The sequence below is a fragment of the Antedon mediterranea genome, chromosome 4, assembly GCF_964355755.1.
Source record: "Antedon mediterranea chromosome 4, ecAntMedi1.1, whole genome shotgun sequence".
Taxonomy (NCBI): domain Eukaryota; kingdom Metazoa; phylum Echinodermata; class Crinoidea; order Comatulida; family Antedonidae; genus Antedon; species Antedon mediterranea.
The window spans coordinates 12,991,277-13,014,566 of record NC_092673.1 but is presented as its reverse complement, the minus strand read 5'-3'; positions in this window follow the sequence as shown (position 1 = coordinate 13,014,566).

Below are 23,290 nucleotides of genomic sequence, written 5' to 3'. Positions count from 1 at the left end.
GTACGAGTACAAATGTATCATCACTTATATCATTTATAAAACAAAGGAAAAAAAAGATTAACCTTTGACCCTGGTCAAATATAAGCATTGATGATAGAAAATGGGACACATCTTGACTACTTTGACCAAAGTAAAAACGAATGTTACAAGATCCCGAAGTAAGGAAACAACGGAACAAAAAAAAGAGAGACTGGCCGAAGTAAAAACGAATGTTACAAGATCCCGAAATAAGGAAACAACGGAACAAAAAAAAGAGAGACTGACCAAAGTAAAAACGAATGTTACAAGATCCCGAAATAAGGAAACAACGGAACAAAAAAAAAGAGAGACTGGCCAAAGTAAAAACGAGTGTTACAAGATCCCGAAATAAGGAAACAACGGAACAAAAAAAAGAGAGACTGACCAAAGTAAAAACGAGTGTTACAAGATTCCGAAATAAGGAAACAACGGAACAAAAAAAAGAGAGACTGACCAAAGTAAAAACGAGTGTTACAAGATCCCGAAATAAGGAAACAACGGAACAAAAAAAAGAGAGACTGACCAAAGTAAAAACGAGTGTTACAAGATCCCGAAGTTAGGAAACAACAGAACAAAAAAAAGAGAGACTGGTCAAAGTAAAAACGAGTGTTACAAGATCCCGAAGTAAGGAAACAACGGAACAAAAAAATGAAAGACTGGCCAAAGTAAAAACGAGTGTTACAAGATCCCGAAATAAGGAAACAACGGAACAAAAAAAAGAGAGACTGACCAAAGTAAAAACGAATGTTACAAGATCCCGAAATAAGGAAACAACGGAACAAAAAAAAAGAGAGACTGGCCAAAGTAAAAACGAGTGTTACAAGATCCCGAAATAAGGAAACAACGGAACAAAAAAAAGAGAGACTGACCAAAGTAAAAACGAGTGTTACAAGATCCCGAAGTAAGGAAACAACAGAACAAAAAAAATGAAAGACTGGCCAAACTAAAAACGAATGTTACAAGATCCCGAAATAAGGAAACAACGGAACAAAAAAAAGAGAGACCAACCAAAGTAAAAACGAATGTTACAAGATCCCGAAGTAAGGAAACAATGGAACAAAAAAATGAAAGACTGGCCAAACTAAAAACGAATGTTACAAGATCCCGAAATAAGGAAACAACGGAACAAAAAAAAGAGAGACTGGCCAAAGCAAACCAAAATATAAAAAGAACTCGAAGTGTGGAAACTGCTGTTGAAAAGCGTGCACGACGTGACAAGGTGTGTGAGAATGTGAAAAACCAGCGTCAGAAAAGAGACTTAAGCATTACAAGTAGTGCAGAAGTAATTGCTAATTTTCATAAACATGTGAAAGATGCTGCTGATTATATTTGTTGTTCGTGTCACAGATTATTATATCGGTGTTCAGTAGTACAATTTAAACCACTGAATTATCAAAAGCTGAAAAGACAGATTTTTAATTAAACATCAATGGATAACAAAGAATGGATTTGTCACACATGTCATAAATCCATGAAAAATGGGAAAATGCCATGTCAATCCAAAGCCAACAACTTACAACTTGCAGATCAGCCTCCAGAGTTGAAACATTTAAACCCACTTGAACTACGACTTATTTCTCAAAGAATTCCTTTCATGAAACTGGTAGGATTACCACGTGGAAGGCAACATGCAATCCATGGTCCTGCAGTAAATGTCCCAGCAAAAGTGGACACTGTTTGTAAGTTGTTTCCGCGACTGCCTTCACAGAGTCAGTTATTGCCACTGAAGTTTAAACGGAGAAGAAAATACAAGTCATATTACATGTATGATTATGTAAACCCTCAGAAGGTCCTGTCGGCACTTCGGTGGCTGAAAGAAAACAATCCACATTACAAGAACATTAATATAAATCAAAACTGGACAGTTGAAGCGAGAACAGATAATAAGGAACTCTGGAAAGCGATGACCTGTGCTGATAATGAAAGTAATTTTTTTCCGGATCAAGTGGACCGTAGTGACATTTGTCGTGTTGCTGATAAAAGTAATTACTTTCCGGATCAAGTGGACCGTAGTGACATTGGTCGTGTTGCTGATGATGAAAGTAATTATTTTCCCGATCAAATGGACATTAGTGACATTGGTCGTGTTGCTGATAAACGTAATTATTTTCCGGATCAAGTTGACCGTAGTGACATTGGTCATGTTGCAGATGTAATTCACATGAGAGTAGTTGATGTGCCACGAGATGGCAACTGTTTATATTCAGCAGTATGTCATCAGTTAGAAAGCCTAGGAATCCATAAAACAGATCCTAAGTCATTACGTCAATATATATGTCAAAATATCCTGAGTTTTACAAAGACTTTGTTTCTAATCGTGTAGCTGACAGTGACCTGACTAATGCAGACACTGAACAACCCACGATCGCAGATGTTGTTATAGCACAAGTCAGTGACGCAGATACTCAGAGTGAAATTAGATGGCTCAGATATTTAGATGGAGTAGAGAATGGTTCCCAGTGGGGAGATCACATAGTGTTGCAAGCGATTGCAGATCAGTTCTCATTGGAAGTACATGTACATACGACAAATAGCGACCATGTAGAGAAAGTATGTTCAAGGGTTAGAACAGCTCATGAATTTCACCTTGGACTAATAATTGCACAATACCACTATGTTGTGCTGGAAGAGAATAAAGGAAATGAACACAGAAATGAACCCACAGTTACAGTGACAAACATTTCTGATCATGAGAACCTGACGAATACAGAAGAAATTGAAAATTCTCAGGATGGAGCAGCATTCGAAAACAATTCAGAGGTTTCTGGTTTACCTTATGAAACCTGTATGTTGAAAGAAAATCCAGATATTACCAACAAAGTCATTTGCATTGCTCCTGGCGAAGGAGAAAAACCTCTGAACCTTCTGACAGATAAATATTTTGAGGAATTGGCAAATCCAGACAAATACCCATATGGTAATAATGCTCTGACTTCTGAAAGAGAAACATATATACATACAAGAAGATATTTCAATCAACGGCTACTTGACTGTGACGGCAGATTTGCAAAATCAATAGATTATCTTCTGAGTGCCCAGTACGCAGTAGAAAGCAAACAAGTTTATATATATATATATATATATAAAGCTAATACCTACTAAATCAAAAAAATTGTCAATATGCTCCCAATCAGTGGACATATTTTGCCAAGTACTTCACTCAGTTTCTGAGTGCTTTCATTTGTTTGTTTGTTTGTTTGTTAGCAAGATTACTCAAAAAGTAATTACAAAATCTTTACCAAAATGAATAGACAGATAGATATGTGGTCAAGGACCATTCCATTAAATTTTGGGACCATTTGGGACCACAGTCCCAATTCTGGACCACTTTATAGTATACTTTTTCAGACCTGCTAGTGTTAAAAGATAGAACAGAATTTTTCAAAAGCCGGCGAGCAGTCTTAAAGTAACAAGTAAACTGAAATTGCATTTTCTCGAGAACTACTTGTCCAAAAAACTTCATTTTTGAACAAGAGGCAAGAGTTATAATTTGTGATTTGTAATCTTAAAATATAATTTGATTTAATGTGCACGTTTTTTGATGCGAGTAGTTTAAAAAACCTATTTCTTTTCAAATTCACTCGTTTGATTTTCGCGTTGTTGTTCTATTGTTAGTCAACTGAAGCTATTGTTAATTGAAAGGCTTGTTACATAACCATTACACCAAACTCGCATACACAGCTTGTAGTAAAATTAGCCTAAATCAGAAACATTAAGACACACACAAATATATATATATATTTTTTTTTTTTTTTTACCGGAGAAATCTTATGTAGGAGAATTTTACAGTAGGCGGAGGTATGCACTCTCGGAGTGGCTTTCTAGTTTTTTTTTTTATTAAAATGCAACTAAGATGTTTTAGCAATGGTTTTCTTATAGGCAAATACAGTTGCATCTACTGCTATTGCAACCAGGATGATAAAAAAAACAGGGCAACTCAGAGCATCAGATGCCTGAAATCATAAACCGCTTTTAAAAATATAAAAAAACAATACCAATCATAATATAGCATGCATACCTTTATTTTTCAGTATTAAAATAATATTTTCCAGGTATCCATTCCAGCTTTGCACACATTGCTTGGTCTATTTAAAAAAAATGTATGATATGCTGGAAAAGGACGTATATAAGGCATCATGTCCAAATGTTTTCACATACAAATTGTGTCAAACGGTCACCGCTTATAGCTTGATAGTTTGTTGCGTGTAACGATCATAAAAGAGCTAATTAAATTATGTATTTAGTATTTTACTGCTCACCGTAATTGTTTAGTTGTTAGACACGCACGTTTAAAATATTTTTTTTTTAATGCATGAGACAGGATGCATCCATTCAAATATATGAAGGTAAATTGCTTTTTTTTCACCACAAATTTAAATATGTTTTACTGTTGCCATTTGCCTTTGTAAAATTGTGTACATGCTTGACTAAACAAATTATCCATTATTCCAGGTGAATTTTTACAAGACTTAAAAAAGTAGTTGAAGCTACATTCAATCAAAACTCTTGTGCAGAAAAAAAGTCTTTGGATGCAGACATTGATGCTCAACCAACCGTCCCTTGTTCCATGTGTATGCGCATACACATGCTTGTAATGAAATTAGCCTAAATCACAAACAGCATTAGACACACACAAATATATATTTTTTTTTTTTACCGGAGAAATCTTATATAGGAGAATTTTACAGTAGGCGGAGGTATGCACTCTTGGAGTGGCTTTCTAGTTGTATATACATATCTGCTTATTAATTTTACCCTTTTAATGTTTTGTTCCAGATTAATTGCTGAAAAAAGGAATTGGCAAATCTGTTGGAACAGTGTGTCCTGCATGTCCAAAGGTTTATTTTATAGCACATCCTAATATTTATTATTAGGATGGTAGAACTAAATTTATAGCTATGGATGCCAATTGTTGTTTATTGAGGAGGATTAAGGCTGGTTGGACCACCCAAGCATGTGTCTCAGTTATTTCTAGATGATCAGGAAGTCCAGAATTGTGTTACTTCGTATAATGATAATGTATTACTTTTTTTTGTATTCTAAAATAAATAATAGATATTGCATATAATAATGTAACAGTAATCCATAATCAATTTACCATTTACAGTAACATTCACTTCTTGCCAGAAAAGTAAAAGCCATGGAAATGCACCTTTCAGGATTGGCTAGGATGCATGTTTTTTGTTGCACTAATATTAACTTGAATGATCATATTGAGGATAATGATAATGACATGGATTTGATTTAAGGCTAGTCCCAACCATAAGAAAAAAATAAAAACAGTGAAACTGCAGAGAAATGCAAAAAGACAAGCTCTGTCAAACACCAGAGACCGAATTCATCCATTCTAGCCCAACAAATGTCATTGTTGCCTGTTTGTACTTGTTCAATGCTGTACAGCTAGGGCTACCTACTAGACTAACTAGACCCCATAAATTGATGTAGGCCTATACTGTATCAATAATTATTAAAGCTCTTTGTTGTCCATCTATAATAAAATACAAAAGTCTAACGAATATTATTTGCTTGTCGGAATAATGAACTTGTCAATTAGGCAAATTAAATAGTTATACAAATAAATATCTCCTATGACTTTACTCTCTCTGAACATCTATTTAGATAATTAGGTAATTTTTTGTTTAATAAATTTAATTTATTAACTTTAATTATATCATGTAATGTATATTTCCCTGCTTATAAAAGCATCATTTTGACTATACCAACTCTGCATCATAAACAGGCCTGATCATAAATTATTGAATTGTTTTCATTATTTCTCAGAATGCTGCTCCTATACGGATTTAAGTTTCTCCAAAAATGGTTACAAAAGTAGGCATAATTCACATGTGAACAGTTTTGGATATTCTAGAAACAATGTTCGATGTTCCCGTTGCAGGCATCAATAATTCAGTTGGCATGTTTGTATATATGTATTTTTTTTGTTTTCGAAATGGCCGATATGGAGCTGTGTTTTATTTTTTAGGCCCCTAACAATGGATCCAACTGAGAGATGATTTACAAAATGTGTTTGTGACTGAGTTTGAGAAGAATATTTCAAAACCAAAGAAAACTATAAGAAAAAGAAGTGCCAAGACAGACACATTAAACCAACTGCCAAGAGAATGTTAAAGGGCTTTCAGTTGACGATATAATCTATCTGCAAGAAAATTTGGAACATGATTGATGGAAGCCTTTAGAAAAAACATACCAAACATGATGCCTACTTAGAGATTGGAGCGACTTCGCAAAAAACACCACGATTTTGAGTTTAATTGAATTCTTTTACCTCAGATGATTTTTTCGGGATGGCGTATTGATCCTCAGAGATTAGCTGAAGTGTTATTTTACAACTACAGTATCACTGGTTCGGTGATAAATTTTACTGGCGGCTGTATTGAGATGGACGGGAAGTAGGAGGACGCACGAGTACATATCTGTCGTTGAGTGTTGTTAACAACGAAATAGCCTTACATGGGAAAAAGTTTCAGTTATCAAAAGAGGTGTACCCTGTATGTTTATTTAGCAGAAAGAATGATATTTTTTCCTAACCGGTGACGTAATGTTTTTGGAGAGAATGCTCGATGATGGAGGTAACAATTTGAGTTGAACTTCAAATGATGGTTGGTGTATCTACAGCAAGATATCCAAAGAAAGCAAAAGCAGACACAAGTGAAGACAACTCAAGGCTTGGATTGGATAGGTTATACCCAAATGCAATTTTGCCATCAATTCCTACAAAAAAATGTAGTTTTTTTTTATATTTATAAGTTTGTAACTTGTAAATTCAATGTGTATACTATAACAATATCAAAATGTGTTTTTTATATTTATAAGTTTGTAAGTAAATTCAATATGTAAATAATATCAAAAAGTATTCTGTAACATGGCAATAAGTGCAAAAAATGTTTACTGTACATGTGGCATATTTAATTATTTATGATAACGCATTATTGTAAATCATGAGGTATTTTTTATAATTTTTTGCATTTAAACATTTATTTACTTTCAATGTCATGGTAACAAAATAAAAGGTAATACATAATATGACAAAGTAACATTGAAAGAAAGCTTGATCCCGATGAAGGACATGTGTTGGGCAAGCCTGGAACATAATATAAAGTGACATAGTAACAATTTTATGAAAAAATAGATAAGGTAAATATATGTTTTGATTACCATATATGCAATAATAATATTTCATAAAAAAAGTAAAAAAAAAAAAAAGAGGGGGGAAAAATTGATAATAAAAGTGTAATATCATAATAAATGGATGAAGTTGATTAAAATAATTGTTTTGTGTATGATGTACTTCCTTGTTTAAAACTACTGGTTATTTTACCTAAAACAGGGAGTTGTTATTAGATGGAGTAACAAAAAATGTATCAACTGATCTACAGCCAATAAGCGACGAGCGGTATACAGGAACTTCAATGATTATGCAGTCAACGGGCACTAATTTCCTGCCTTTTGTTTGGAGTCTCCTTTGCCGATGATGCCAGGCCCTCTATCGCTGGGATTCGTCCATTTTGAGTAAAGAATTTTGATGCATTCCTGACAAACAAACATTGTAGGCATGCGCAGTCGGATAATTCCTTCTTCGTCTATTTGTTTACGCCATTACAGAATTCTGCAAAACATATTTTACAAAAACCCCCTTTAATTTCCGACCTTTCGTTAAAAAGTTATGATAATCTCTTCTCTGAGAACATTGTCGTCGTCGCATGTCCGCCATGACATGATGAATCACAGTGAGCTGTATGAAAAATTTAAAAATTTCCAAAATTTCCGTCGCTCACTAGAAACCAGAAACCCTAAGTTGGAAAAAACAATAGAAAAGATGATGGTACACCAAAGTGTTACTTTAACAGAAGAAAAGGCTGAAGAACTGGATGGTTTAGTGAACAGTACAGCTATCATCATGGCGGTTTACAGCAAGGAAGACTATTTTGTTGGGTGAGATTTTGAAGAAGAATTAGCTGTAGACTTCAATCTGTCCAAGAGTCGGAAAATGATGTTGATGAGATTAAACCTGTGCATTTGTGGAAACGTTGGCACCAAAAAAAATTATATTTTGTGAGAGTTCATCATGTATGTCGGGTGGTATTATTACGAATGCGTCGGCCTCACTGAGCATTCGATACTTTCAGGAGTCTGGTTCTTTGGTGAAGGCGGTCTTATTAGTCAACTAGCGATAGGCGCTGGTCTGTTTGTGTAAAATAAGTAGCTATAACAGGAAGGTGAAAAAAACAACACCTCCCTGGTTATAATAGGCCTAAGTTAGTCCAATTAATTCGTTTGTTTAATGGTAATTTATTATTATTTTGTCAATCAATCAATATTTTAAATTTTTAAGCACCTCTACAGTATTATTATTACAACAAAACCCTTTAGGCCTAGACTACAGTACTAGGTAGGTAGGGGCCAAGGCCTGCTACTGTATATTGCTGGTCCATTTCTATCTATAATTTACTGTATTTTAAATTTTATACTCACTCAGTACGCGTACAGGCCTAAATACGTAATAATACAGTATAATAAATTCACATTTATTTTAACATAAAGGTTCGTCATCGATCAGAGAACAGGGTATGGTTAAACCATCAAGTCCTAATAAGACATCAAATAATGATACCAAGCTTAAGAACGACAAAAAGGAAACAAGAAAAAGAACAGAAAAAGGTATATTACATTGACAAATTTGATTCTTATTTTACATTACAATATATTTTTTGCCTTTTCTTATTTAGTGTTGCGACCAAAATCAAATTTTACTAAGGCAAAAGGGGAAAATGCTGGCTACAGCAACATTAAAAGAAATCCTACAAAAACATACATGTATTTCAGAAAAATTACCCAAATGTTGTAGAGGTGAGGCAGTTATGCAAACAACTACTTGTTGACTGCATTTTATAAAAATATTACGTTAGAGCTGTGGGAGTGCTTGGAAAAACGCAGAAGCAAGTACTTCTCATCAGAAGAAGACAATAAAATATGGTAAACCTTTCAGGTGCTAAAGATGCATTCACTTGGCGTATGGCAAGATTTACTAACAAAAATCGAAGTACAGTGCAACAAAATTCCTGCAAACATTTTATGTCAAGAATTTCTTTTAGGTCTTCTGAACTTGTTAATGGTAGAGTGCAACAAAGTAAATGAGGATTCCTTAGGTATTATAAGTATAACACAAGATGAAGAAGAAATTCTTAAGTATACTGCTGGTTTATGTGCCTCATGCAAAGATACACGAAACTGACAATTAAAATTATGCTAACTCATGGATTCAAAGGCAAAATCGTGAAGGTTTATTTAAAATCAATGAAAAAGTTTTTCCTTTTTTCAGAGAAAAAGAAATTGAATATCAAAGAATATCTGGAAAAACATTGGTAAATTTACAGGGAATTGATATTAAAAGTTTGCTTCTAAATAAATTCACTCAAAACAGAAAGATTAACAGCATTTGTTTCTTTGTTTTAATTTAACTGCTTTCTCGTTTACTAAAGAACGTGGCAAACAATCATTTCTTGTCCTAGATGCTAAATATCCTTAATAGGTGGCGCTTTACGCCGCTTAGCTGAACGTGACATGATATCGCTTTGATATATCTTGCACTGAAAACATCGACCTTCAGTTTCAATAAGAATTTGGCATGTATCCTGCTTTGTATTTCTTTCTAAAAACAGCCATAATTAATTTTTTAGATCTTACCTGTTACTACTGATTTTTGAACAATCACACCGTTTGAATGTACCTCCTAATTTTCCCCGTCAACTTTAATTAGTAGCAATACCATTGGAAGTTAGTGCTACAAAAATATGTACACCTCCTTCTTCCCAATGAGCAAGACCATGTTGCAAAGCCACAGTTACAAGCGTGTCCCAGTTTACATGTAGTTTTGTAGCGTCTTCCTGCTCAGTTGATGTAAAATCGTAAAGTTTAATATTTAAAGTTTAATACTTTCTTGTTTTTTTTATAGCTTTTTCCCACCACCTTCTCAGTGATCTTACACATAATGTGCATACTAGCTGAGGATGAAAATCCTGATTTTCACTAACTTGAACATCAAACGCTCTCTCTATTTGCAAAGTAAACTTCTCCTTTTGATAAGGACATTTATCCAATGGAATGGCATTAGAACCACAAAGCTGACAAGGGCTTTCCATATCCAAAATATATATATACAATATTTAGTTATTTTAATTACTATTTATAACTGGGACTAGCCAAGAAATAAATTGTCTACCGCCTTCATTATTAACAATTATAAGTTAACATTCTTATTTAACTATTAGTATCTATATATTATTTAAACAAAAACTCAGTCTATTTATGAACTCTGCATTATCAGAAATAAATAATATAAATTTAAATACATGAATAATACATGAATAATGTTCAAACACCTTTAATAACTTCATAAATACTGTACCAAAAAAACAAAATTTATATCAAAACAATTAAAACAATTGAATTTATATGAATTTCAAAAATAAAATCACTAATAACTTTAAAAAAAAAGTAATATACAATTAGGAAGTGTGTTTACCTTGGTACATCTTTGTTGGGATTTTCGTGGGGTTTTCATTTAACATTAGTGCGCATGTAAAGAACCAACATATTAATGCGCATCCATACAATAATAGTTTTTTTACGGTGACCAACCAAGATATCAAAGCTACTTTTTCGAGCAGCCTTCATAGCCTGAGCGAGGATTAAGTGACCTTCCGACTTTGAAGAAACCATAGCGCATGTCTTGATAATTGATTTACCGTATATTTCGGTGTATAAGTCGCACTTTTGACACGCAAATTTGACCTCTAAATTAAGGGTGCGTCTTATACACCGAACATAAATGCCTCACCACACAGATTGTACATAGGCCTAGGCTATCACCTCGTTTGCTAGGCCTGAGTAGGCTAGGCCTAGCTACAGTAACTAACTAACGTAACGGCAACCTGCTTCTGCCTAGTTTTCAAGTCATTTCAGCATGATGTTATACTAAATATGATGAAAAGATTTGTTCATTATGGCGCTCCGATAAAATTTTATTTGTAAACGTTTACGTCATACGATTGGAATAGTATTTATTTATACAGTAGTTATACGCACGACCGCCGTGCCCCAAGCGCAAGCCCTTCTTTTGGTGGCCACATGGTGTACGGTATTCGACTAGTATATTCTCCAGGTGATTATAGCATGGACCTAGCGTACACACTTCTCGGATACATAGATACTAATCGAATACGATTGTCCGTGAAAACGCGCGCCCTCTCGAAATGATCAAGCGAGGATAGCCCACACACGTGCGTGTTACACACACGGTCATGCACTCGATATGTTGCGGCGAAACTCATGAATAACAAGTTGGAAAGAACTTGTTGAGGCTGGGCGCGGCTGAGCCTAGGTAAGAAAAAACATAAATAAAGGATGCCGTTGTAGATATAACAAAATATATTATTACAATAATATTGATTACAATTTAAAAAAACATTGTTTTGATGAAATATAAGGTGCGTCTTATACATCGACGATATAAAAAATACCGATATTTTACTCTCAGTTGGGGGTGCGTCTTATACACAGGTGCGACTTATACACCGAAATATACGGTACTAGTAAATTAGTTTCTGGACTTCGAGCTCTCTGCTTTATTTCACCTCCCTGGTAGTACCATCAGTAGCTAGTACAGTACCATCCTTGCCCAAAGGGTCACCCAGTGACTTTTTTATTGTATAATTATTGATTGTAATTATTATTAAGTGGCCAATGTTCATCATTTTATGAGCGCCGTAAAGTTGGTTACTTATTGCTTTTCGACATTCGTCAATGGAAGTTGGTTCCTTATTCAACGTTCGACATTCGCTAGGCTAGGCCAAAATTGATAATTTCCCAGCGGTAAATATGCCGTGCACCACCAACCAATCTCCTGCTGTTACTTATTCCCTATTCGACATTCATTTGTGAAGTTGGTTCCTTATTAGACGTTCGCTAGGCGTATTTTTAGCATTAATTTAGACCATTAAAAACACCACTTTTCAATTAGAAAATATGACGACACCAGACGCCTCGGGGCGGGTTCACAATTGTATAGATTGACGTAGTATGGTCCTGGCATTCCAGAAATGTGCCATTTGCCCCGGCCCAGTGTGGGCAAGTACGTGTTTTAAAGCAATTTAAAATGCAGTTTTTTGTGTTTTTTTTTTAGTAAACACCACTTTTAAAGTGGCCATATGACCACACCCCGACGCCTCGGGCCGGGTTCATAATAGTATAGATTGACGTAGTATGGTCCTGGCATTCCAGAAATGTGCCACTTGCCTCGGCCCAGTGCGGGCAAGTACGTCTTTTAAAGCAATTTAAAATGAGTATTTTTAGTGTTTTTGAAGTATTAATAGCACCACTTTTTAATTGGCATTATGATCACACCCCGACGCCTTGGGCCGGGTTCTCAATAGTATAGATTGACTTAGTATGATCCTGGCATCCCAGTTCGGGCAAGTACCTGTTTTAAAGCAATTTACAATGCGTATTTTTAATGTTATTTTACTAAGTTTTAATAGCACCAATTTTAAAGTCGCAATATATGACCACACCTCGGGCCGGGTTAGATTGATGTAGTATGATCCAGAAAATGTTCTACTTGCCCGGGTCAGAATTTTGATCGATTTTTTTAGTCCTGGAGGGGGCACGCTAAATGGTCGCCTAAATGGTTTTTAAACGATGTTTATGAAAAATGTAACAGTCATTGAGTTGTTATATTGGCCAGATATTGAAGAATGAAATATCTATTTTTTAATATTAGCTTAATTAAATATACATTGATATTATAATAATGAAAATAATCTTTATTTACAACCGTATACAAATTAAATTATTTTCTTCGCGCAAGTCCGACTTGAACTACGTCACGCCATAGCGACAATGGCAGATGCGGAAATTCACCACGCAATGTTTAGGGGGCCTAGCGCTTTCTGTTACGCTATGAAGTGCGTGGTTCGTCGCGATCATACTTTGTTGGGGGCCTGGAAAATATAAAAGTTACCGTACCGCCATGGTTCCTGAATATATTTTGAAGATTTTGTTTGTTGTTAATCAAAAGTACTTCACTGTTAAATTAATACTGATCTTGTTCTAATAATTAACGATTAAAATTACTTTTCATGTATATAGTCCTGATGCGTAAAAAGTGTTGTAAGAAAGTGCGAAGTGATATCAATGCGCAAAATTTCGTCTGCTCCTCAAATACTTTCTTGTCATTGGCCAATGTATAGCCTTTGTTACCCAGACGTGTGCAACTCGACTAAAAGCTCGACTTCATTAAGTCGAACTGCAAACTTCGACTACTTTGTTTTTTAATCGAATTTGAAGTAATAGCTCGAACTACAATTTTTTCAAGTCGACCTTCGAACTACAACTAAAGTCCGGTTTAAGAATACGGGCGTTTGAATTTGTTATGATGTCTGACTGGCTTAGTGTGAAAAGTTATAACTATATAACCCAAGGAATATCTTATTTTTGGACACAACAAAAGAAAAACAGTCTGTGTGCATGTATTGTAATATGCGCAGTTTCTGCGGTCGTCTCTGTTTTCAAACAAACCAAAACACAGACCCTAATTTCTGAGTACGGCGTCATGGAGATATGATGAAATTTTGCTGTGAGCTGCATGACAGAATTTTCCAAAGACTAGGGATTTTTCCATTACGTAGATGTTGCACACGCCAGACTTGTTCATTGTCATGAAGTGTACTCTTGAAGCTGTAAATATCTGTTTATTATTACTTGTAAAAAATGTTAATTGCTTTTATCTTCAATTTGTATTTTAACGATCACAACAAAAACGGAGATATTGTCGATATTGTATATTGTTTATATTTGTGGAAGTAGATTTTAAAAACATTTTTTTTACTCTCCTAAAAAGAAAATAGTTGCGATTGAGTTGCGAAAGACATGTACCCTCGTGGTTCATGTCTCTTCACTTCATGTTGATTGAACACTGCATCTGTTTCAGCAACACCTTTTCAACGAAATTCTACTCTTACGCGCCTTGTTCAACAACACTAAGATGATCTTGGATTTACTTTTGCTAAATTAATACGCTAGATTCAGAAATAGTTTGCTGTAAAACAAAATGATCTGTTTTATACCTTTGTTGCTGCTGTTAACATAGGCGAGGAATACGTAAAAACGCCATTGTTTGAGGTTTTTGAATATTTGTTGTAACTTTGCAAAAGGATGTTTAAAATTACTAAAACCAAATGTTTTTCTTCAAGTCAAATGTCATAATAGTGGTAAGTTATCCTGACTTATTTTTATAATTATTAGGCCTATAACAACGTGTTTAATTGTATTATGTCGACAAAATGAGTAATGTCCCGAACAGCGCCCCGTACTAGGCGGAGGTAAAACATCTGCATCTGCTAAGTATGCAAATTTTAAAAAACAATGAATCAGAGTAAAGGCGTAAAGGTGTAATTGAACCAAACAAAGGCTTTTACAACACCTTGGTACAAGAGGCCCGGATTTTTCGCAGCCAATCAGCAACTCATTGGTCCATGAGCATTGAATTTAAGGCAGTAGTAAGATTAGCAGTGCTTATTATACGTTTGATTCCAAGCATGGCAGTATCTAATTTCCAGCATTTACTTTTATTCGCGGTTGGTCTTGTAGTGTAGGCTGGTATGTCGTTTATATGAATGTCGTGTATATTTTTTGTTAAAAGCAAACTTTGACTTTATTTCATATCTTGATAATATAAGGAATGAAAAAAAATATGTTGCCATTTTTTCAAAAGACATTTAAAGGACCAAATTCAAGATGGCCACCAACATTCAAATAACCCTATTAAAAATCAGAATATCACCAATAATACATATTATGAATGTGGAAAAAGTCCGTTTTGATGGTATTACTGTAGCCATTATACAATCCTAACTGTGTAAAGTGATAATCTGTCGGCCATCTTGGATTTCAAAATGGCCACCACTAAAAATTAAATTCTTTAAATAATTTTTTTTAAATATGTGTGCATAAATTGTTGTTTGTACACAATGTTCTAAAATTGTCACTTCTCACAGGATTATAAATTGTAAATATAAGTCTAAAGTTGTCAATGTCCTCTCTCTATATAACAGATATATAATACCCCACTATGACTATTAAATTAAGTAATCGTTCAAAGTTGGAGTTGCAAAAGTATGGAACAAATTAACAATTTATATCAAATATTCAACAACAATTACGTCTAACTAGAGGGTTAGACCTCTAGTTCGTTCGCTCCCCTCTAGGAAGTGTAAACGAAGGTTCTCGGAAGGATAATGACTCGGGTAAAAAGGTTTTAGAAGGACGTTCTCCTTGTACGTTTTCTGTCGGTTACCATTATTGAAAATGCTTGACATTCGAAAAACTAAACCTACTCTGTTTCACAGTGTCTTAGATGATTGATAAAATTTTAAAGTATAGTGTTTATTGTTGTATAGGGTGGAGGTGGAGGCAGAGTTCATTTGAGGGAGATGCTTATTCGAGGGATTTTTTAGTTTTAATAATATCGTAACATTCATAATCAAATAAAATCCTCTAATAGATATGAAAAGTGGTAAAAAATTATAACAAATGCTTGGTAAATTATAGTTAACAGTGTAATGAATTCTATTATAAATAGTATATACAATATTGTAGGTATAATTAATGTGGATGGGCGTTTATTAGATAGTTGGGTAGGTGAGGGGGGGGGGGGGGGGGTGTAGGCGATTATTATTCAAAGTGATGTTTTATTGGGGAGGTGTTTATTCAAATAAATAACATCATAATACATTATTTAATTTAAACATCTTTTGAAACTAACTTCCGCGACAGTGTAGGCCGTTTCGGCCCAAGAAGGAAGATGTTTTAGACGGCTTGCAATATGGGCCCTAATGGGACACAGATAGCCTACAGTTATTCCTGCCAGCTTACTCAATAAAACTCGGCTATCGGGATTTTATTTTTTAACTACTGTACCTTCACACGGGCGGTCCGATCCGAAAATAAAAAAAAAACTAAAATAGCTACTAACGACCAACTTAACTGAAACCAGGTAGTTGCAAGTGAACCTGTGAACTCATCGTGAACCCGGAAATTACTTTGACCGCGTACAATTGAAATTGAGTTGAAAATCTACCGATGAATCAGAAATTTTGTTTTAAAACTCTTTATAATATATTCCTAAGATAGAAATATGGAACAATATCGTAATAGTGAAAACTGTTTTACATTTCGCGGTACACCTGAGATAGTTCAGGTAGGTATCCAAGGCAGAAATTTGTTCCAAAGTTTTTCCATTGTGCTCGCCTATGTCAGAATTAACCATAATTTATATAGATTCTAAATTACAGATCTCATTTCTTTTCATGAAACTGAAACTTGACAGGAGACAGGACCACAATATAAAACAAGTGCATTTATACCTTATTGTGAAATCCTGTATAAATATGTTAAATAATAAATGCGTTATTGCTATGTAATTCAATGTCTGAACCTTCAGGGCCAGTATGGTTGGTAAGTTTTCAACCGGTCAACTTTTGGCAGAAGCTTGAAGGAAATACAGATACAGCTCTGCCTATAAATAACCTTGTAAATGAATGAATTCCTACTTCTCATCTTCTACAATCTCAACCAATTTCATTAGATATGTACCCCCTACAGCATTATACACTGGTTTGATGAGTGCACATGGTTGTGGTATAAAAACTCATGTACTAAGGAAAGACAAGAATGCCTGGTGATGACTCTTGCCCGAGATGAGTGGATTGTGAAAATAGTGTTGAGGCAAGTGCTTTTGTTGAAACTGAACTTGTATTACATATACAACCAGTGACACAAATATCTTAAATGGACAAAAGCACACTAATTCTGCTTTCTCTCTACAACTTGCTTCTACAAATGCAGACGGAAAAAGAGATTCTAAGTTAAGTATCATTTTGTTTGAAAGAGGCTGATCATAAAGATATTAATTTGAATACATACAGAGAGTCGACGAAATCTAAATGATGTGGTTAAACTATATCCCTATATATGTATATGAGAGGACATGTATGTGTGGGACTTGCTGGATTTACATCAATTGATCAGGGTCTTTGAGCGTGGTATCATTGGAATAACACAAATTAATGATTTCATCAGAGCTGGTAAATCTAGTTAACATTTAAAGAGAGATGATATCCCGATTAATGAAGAATGCTGCAATTCGCACAAAGGTGTTTGTTGGCCATGGCATGATGAAATTGGACAGAAAATGTTTGAGGCATTGGTAAAAGTCTTGTAGAAGGCAAACTGTCTATATGGGATCCTAAGAAAAAGACGAATATTGGCAAAAAATATATATGACGGTGAATACAGGTGACAAACTTATCAAAGTAAAAGAAGACTCCTATAGAGATTATTTGCCGGTGAAATGAGGTATTTCAGTTATTTTGCCAATTTGTTTCTGAACAAGGTTGTTGGGAACGCAGATCAGTCTGTGGAAGTTTGATGGATACAGTAGTAGAGAACAACTTACTGTATCGCATTCAAGATTAGAAATATTTCATTGAAGGACTTTGGCAGAGTTAGTTGTCATTTAACTGAAAAAGTTTATGAGATGTTTTAATATGAAGAAGTGTACTGTCAGTACAGTAGACCTCCTGATGGTCAACATTTTGTGTTGATCACCATGTTGTTGTCATAAGCATATCACTTTGTATATTTCAATCTAATTTTATTTAACTTATACAAGTTTTAATAAGAAATTTAACCCATTTTAAAAAAATGGCGGCCATTTTAAAATTCAAATTGGCCGCCATTTTGTGTTAATCACAAATTTTGTTGTCATAGGCCTATCATTTTATGTGATTTCAATCAACGTCATAGCTTGCACATGTTTTAATAAGAAATTTAATCAATTTTTAAAAAATGGCGGCCATTTTGAAATTCAAAATGTCAGAATACTAATGAATATAGGTTTATAATAATTCTTATATAGCAGAGAACCCATATGAACTTAAAATATTATTCATAATGGGTGTTACTTTGTCCAATATGGTACATTTATTGGATATTTTACGTATTGGCGGCCATCTTGGATTTGACACCCTTAAGCTTTTTTAAAAAAATGGCAACATATTTTTTTCATTACTTTACATCCTAAAGACACTAAATCAGCTGGAATTTTGCTTTTAACAAAAAAATGACACGAAATTACATAGTGGCCTACACTATTGTATTGACCGTGCTTACGGAAAATCAGAGCAACAAGATCTAAAAGGGAGACAATGTTTGACATCTCATGGCCGTACTAAGCGGGATGACCATGCTCAGTTTCCCAGACACATACAATATTCTGACCCTGTTGACCTCACGGATTACGCTGCTTATTTTGCGGAGACTTCTGGTGTTCTTCGTTTGACAAATATTGAAATTGTTCCAAGAAGAACATTTTCTGTTGCATTTTGGATGTGGTAAGTTATCCTAACTTATTTTTATTATTATTAGGCCTTATGCAAATTACTGAAAAACTGGCTGTAAAATGTAATTCATATCAAGGGCCAACTCTATGTCGATTAAAAATGGAGTTTTTCATAAAAAGTTACGCGCGCACCCTCATTTAGGCCTAAAATTGCGATAAATGGTTGATACTATGATTAAAGTAAATATACTAAACATTACCATACAAACGAAAAGAAAACACCAACTTAATGTGAAGAAACTCTAATCGACTTTTGTGATATTTTATTGTTTGCTTAAAACTAATAGAGCCCTCTAAGTTATATTAAGTTTGTATATGTCTTGGGGGCGTATTCAATACCGAAGAATTATATCACAAGCATGAGGAATCAGCGGTATTGTCCATGTGGAGGGCGCCGCCATAAGTTAGGATATATACAACTTTTGTGGCGATCAAACTAATCTAATTCTAAGCCTGGACCACCGGTAGCGTTTTCATGACAAAAAATGTTTTTAACTACATACCAACATCATGTTAAATGCTGTTGGGATATTTAATTATTTGTTTCTTAGTGGATGATTATAAGATAGATATTACTTGTGAACCGAAAAGAACAACCATAACATAATAAACAGAGCCATATATATAAAGAGTTACGACATTGAAAATTAGAAGCCATTTTTGTGTCAAAGAATTCGCACGCTGAGGGCGTGCGCGTCTCTTTTATATAGCGTTTTTAAAATTCATTTCATTTGTAAAATATTGTTCATACCCCTTTCAGTATATTAACAAATATATCCACAAAACTTTATTATTTTATTTAGTCATCAAAGCATGCATTATGAATTGAAAATATTACATAATTGTTATTAATATGACGTAGTTATGGGATGTTTCGTTCCAAAATCAATCAATCGAACTTTATGACGTAGTTATGGGATGTTTCGTTCCAAAATCAATCAATCTAACTTTATAATGTACTAGCAATATTTTTTGCCCCAAGTACTTCTGTACGCTGTGCACATCGATATTTCATCGTAAAATGTGCAATTACATTTTTCAATATAAGAAAAAGTTGAAAGTATTTTGTTGCTCCTATACTTTACATGCATTAATGCAGACAAGTTTGACACATTTTGATCTGCATTGGCGTTTGTCGTACGGATAACTAACTCGCTAAAGAGAAGATCGGTTTTTTTATATTTATTTTTACGAAAAGAAAATAACTGATCCGATGAATGTAAACATAAGGCCTACATGTTCTTCTTACATGTGTTTTTGTTATTCTAATTAATAAAAGTTTAAGTCTGGTCATGGTAATTAAGCCATCACTTCCATGCAATAAGTGTTCTAATTCTAATCAACCTATTGTAGAAATATAAGTTTGCGTTCATTTTAAACATATCAAAATTGTGCAGCGCGTCTGGCTTTTTGTGCAATTTAATCAAAAACCGATTTTGCACTTGAATATTGGGTTTCATACCGTTTGTGATCATTTTCATTCATTTTGATGAACTTCAAATACAAATTAATGACACACGTGGACGTTAAACTGTACGTTAATAAAGTATAGGTAATTGCCTACCTAATCTGTTTTGAATTTCTTTTAAATGTTGTATTAACCGTATATATTTTAAAATAGACCTAAATGTATTCGTTATTAAATCTGGTTTTACCCACATTTTAAGTAACTTGTCCTACCAAAAAAAAACCAATTAGGGTCACACAGGTTTTTGTCAGTAAAGTATAATATACTAAATATATATGTACAACTTTACCAATATTCATCAATAAAATGTCAAGAATTTACATATTTGTGTGTTTGACGTTTAATATTTTCTTGTAACGTTTATTGAATAAATTTGTTTTGAAGGTTTTGGCAATGCTGCTAGGGCGTAAAAACTTATTTTAGACGCATAGAGTTCTGGTGTTGGTGCTGTGTGTTGAATATTGAGTAATAGAATTCTAGTGTTGGTGCTGTGTGTTGAATATTGAGTAATAGAATTCTGGTGTTGGTGCTGTGTGTTGAATATTGAGTAATAGAATTCTGGTGTTGGTGCTGTGTGTTGAATATTGAGTAATAGAATTCTGGTGTTGGTGCTGTGTGTTGAATATTGAGTACAGTCAACTCTCCCAATACCGGACTCTCCCAAAACCGGAATTCACAAAAAACCGGACTTTTTTGGAGGGCCCAATTTGTCCCTATTCTAAATGTACTGTAATTTATTATGAAAAGCGGAATACCCAATTCCGGAATCCGGACAAATTATGAAGTACAAAACACGAAAATTAGTCTCTGAAAACCGGACTGACAGTTAAAAAACTCCAAATATTTACAAAAACAACGTAACATCGTTGTCGCTGACTCGGATTCAATACATGCACAATGTACAAAAGCTTTTAACCATACCCTGACCATGCATGAAGTGAGCGACGTTTTGGCGGTACGATCAAATAATGTTGCTAAGGAGCGCTACAATGTGATTGACAGGTCAGTTCATTGTTAACCCACGAAGCGGCAATTGCTTTGTTGCCTATCGAACTGCGGTGGGATTTTTCACATCGAAGCGCTATTGTTTTTAGCAGGGAGTTGTTAACAACTCCCTCCCTGTTTTTTAGCATATGAATTGTTTTTTAATAAAGTTCAATTTACATTCCACTTTGTGTCTTTGTTTTGTTTAAATCATTGTTAAATTCACAATTGCAATAGGACTTTAAATAGGAATGTTTCACTAAAAATGTGCATCATTATAAATTTGGAAATCATTATGGCAAAACGGAATGAACTTGACTTAACTAGTGTTAATAAACTTTGAAATGTTACTAATTAATTATTGTGTCATTATTGCTTGGCTCGTTTACCTAATCAATTTTCATCATTGCTATCAAATTACATCAAAATAAAAGAGCTTAAAAAACATGTGGTCTAGGTGTGGGCGTTTTTATTTGATTATGACACCTCTGCACATGCGCATCAATCAAAGCCCCGCTTTGCTATTTTTATCACCCATGCTGCTGCTGCTGCAAGCTAGCTCACGAAAAACAATAAACAGACCGAAATTATGTTCACCGTACGTACGTAGGCCTTTTTGCCGTTAAAAACACATTGAGAAACAGTTTACTATTGTAACATGTTTTATTGGTACTCTACAGTAAATAATGTAACTTTTAAAAAAGGTAATAATATTAATAAAGTAGGCCTAGGCCTATCACTAGCTTGACACAATCATCATAGCCTAGGCCTTCCCTACACTAGACCGTACCGGGCAGCATTCGGACCGGTGATTCAACGCAATTTCAGTGACAACGTGATGACTTTAAAAATATGTTTTCAGGAAACCGGACTTTCGAAAAACCGGAAAATATATGCCCGCCCAAGGGTGTCCGGTATTGGGAGAGTTGACTGTAATAGAATTCTGGTGTTGGTGCTGTGTGTTGAATATTGAGTAATAGAATTCTGGTGTTGGTGCTGTGTGTTGAATATTGAGTAATAGAATTCTTGTGTTGGTGCTGTGTGTTGAATATTGAGTAATAGAATTCTGGTGTTGGTGCTGTGTGTTGAATATTGAGTAATAGAAAACTGAACAAAATTCAAATGAAGGTTCAATAAGTGATTTATAAAGTAGTTTTTCTGTAGATGATGATAATTTAGGAAACTTTCACCATCATATCAGTTTAAGTAGCCATTATTATGCATATGACCTATTGATATTGTCATAATTTGACGTCCACAATTCAAAGTACCACGTTAAACGTGAATAAAGAATTTACAACCGTAATTAATATTACAAAATTTAACGTTATTTTAATAAAATATCTAGAACCATATAAGACATTTTGATCGCCAACGACATCATTTACGGCCTGAAAATCAGCCCTAAAAGTGTTTGACTATATATTAAATAGTAAATTTTCTTTTGGATCATCCAAAAGAAAATTTACTATTTAATATACTATACAGTGATCCAGATGAACCTTTTTACTAATATTTGACTATAACTTAAATGTGTGTGTATATTTCTTTCATTTGATTAATATTCCATTTTCTTTATTTTTACATCAAAATTTTAGGTACAAAAATGAAACTACGAAAAACTACCAAAAAAGACTTCGTAAAAGTTTTAACTTCTCTGCCGAATACACACCTCATTCATTTTGAAAGATACAGACCAGAAACAAGCGTATGGGGCCGGATAACAGTTTTATTGCAGATGAAAAATATAATTCTAAATCGGAAATGGATCTATAGTCAATGGAAAAAAAATGAAGAAAAAGGAAAATGGTGGAAAATAAATCAAAAAAGAAAAAGAAACGTAAAGTTTATTGCATATGTCAGCGACCTAATGATCGAAGACCATATGTTCAGTGTAACGTCTGCAGTGAATGGTTTCAATTTGACTGTGTAGGGTATACGGACAGTCCATGTAGCAAACGAAATCCATTTACGTGTCCAAATTGTAGTATATTACAAGGTGTAATTCAACCAGTACCAAACGACGATTGTGATTCACTAGATGTATCATCGGATGAAAATAAAGCCAATGACAGCGATGATTGGCGTAATTCTCATAACGAAAATATACCAGTACAAAACGACGATTGTGATTCACTAGAGGTATCATCAGATGAAAATGAAACCAAAGGCAGGGATGATTGGCGTAATTTCCACCAAGAAAACATACCAATACCAAACGAAGATTGTGATTCACTAGAGGTATCATCAGATGAAAATGAAACCAAAGGCAGCGATGATTGGCGTAATTTTCATTCAAAAAATATACCAGTACCAAACGACGATTATGATTCACTAGATGT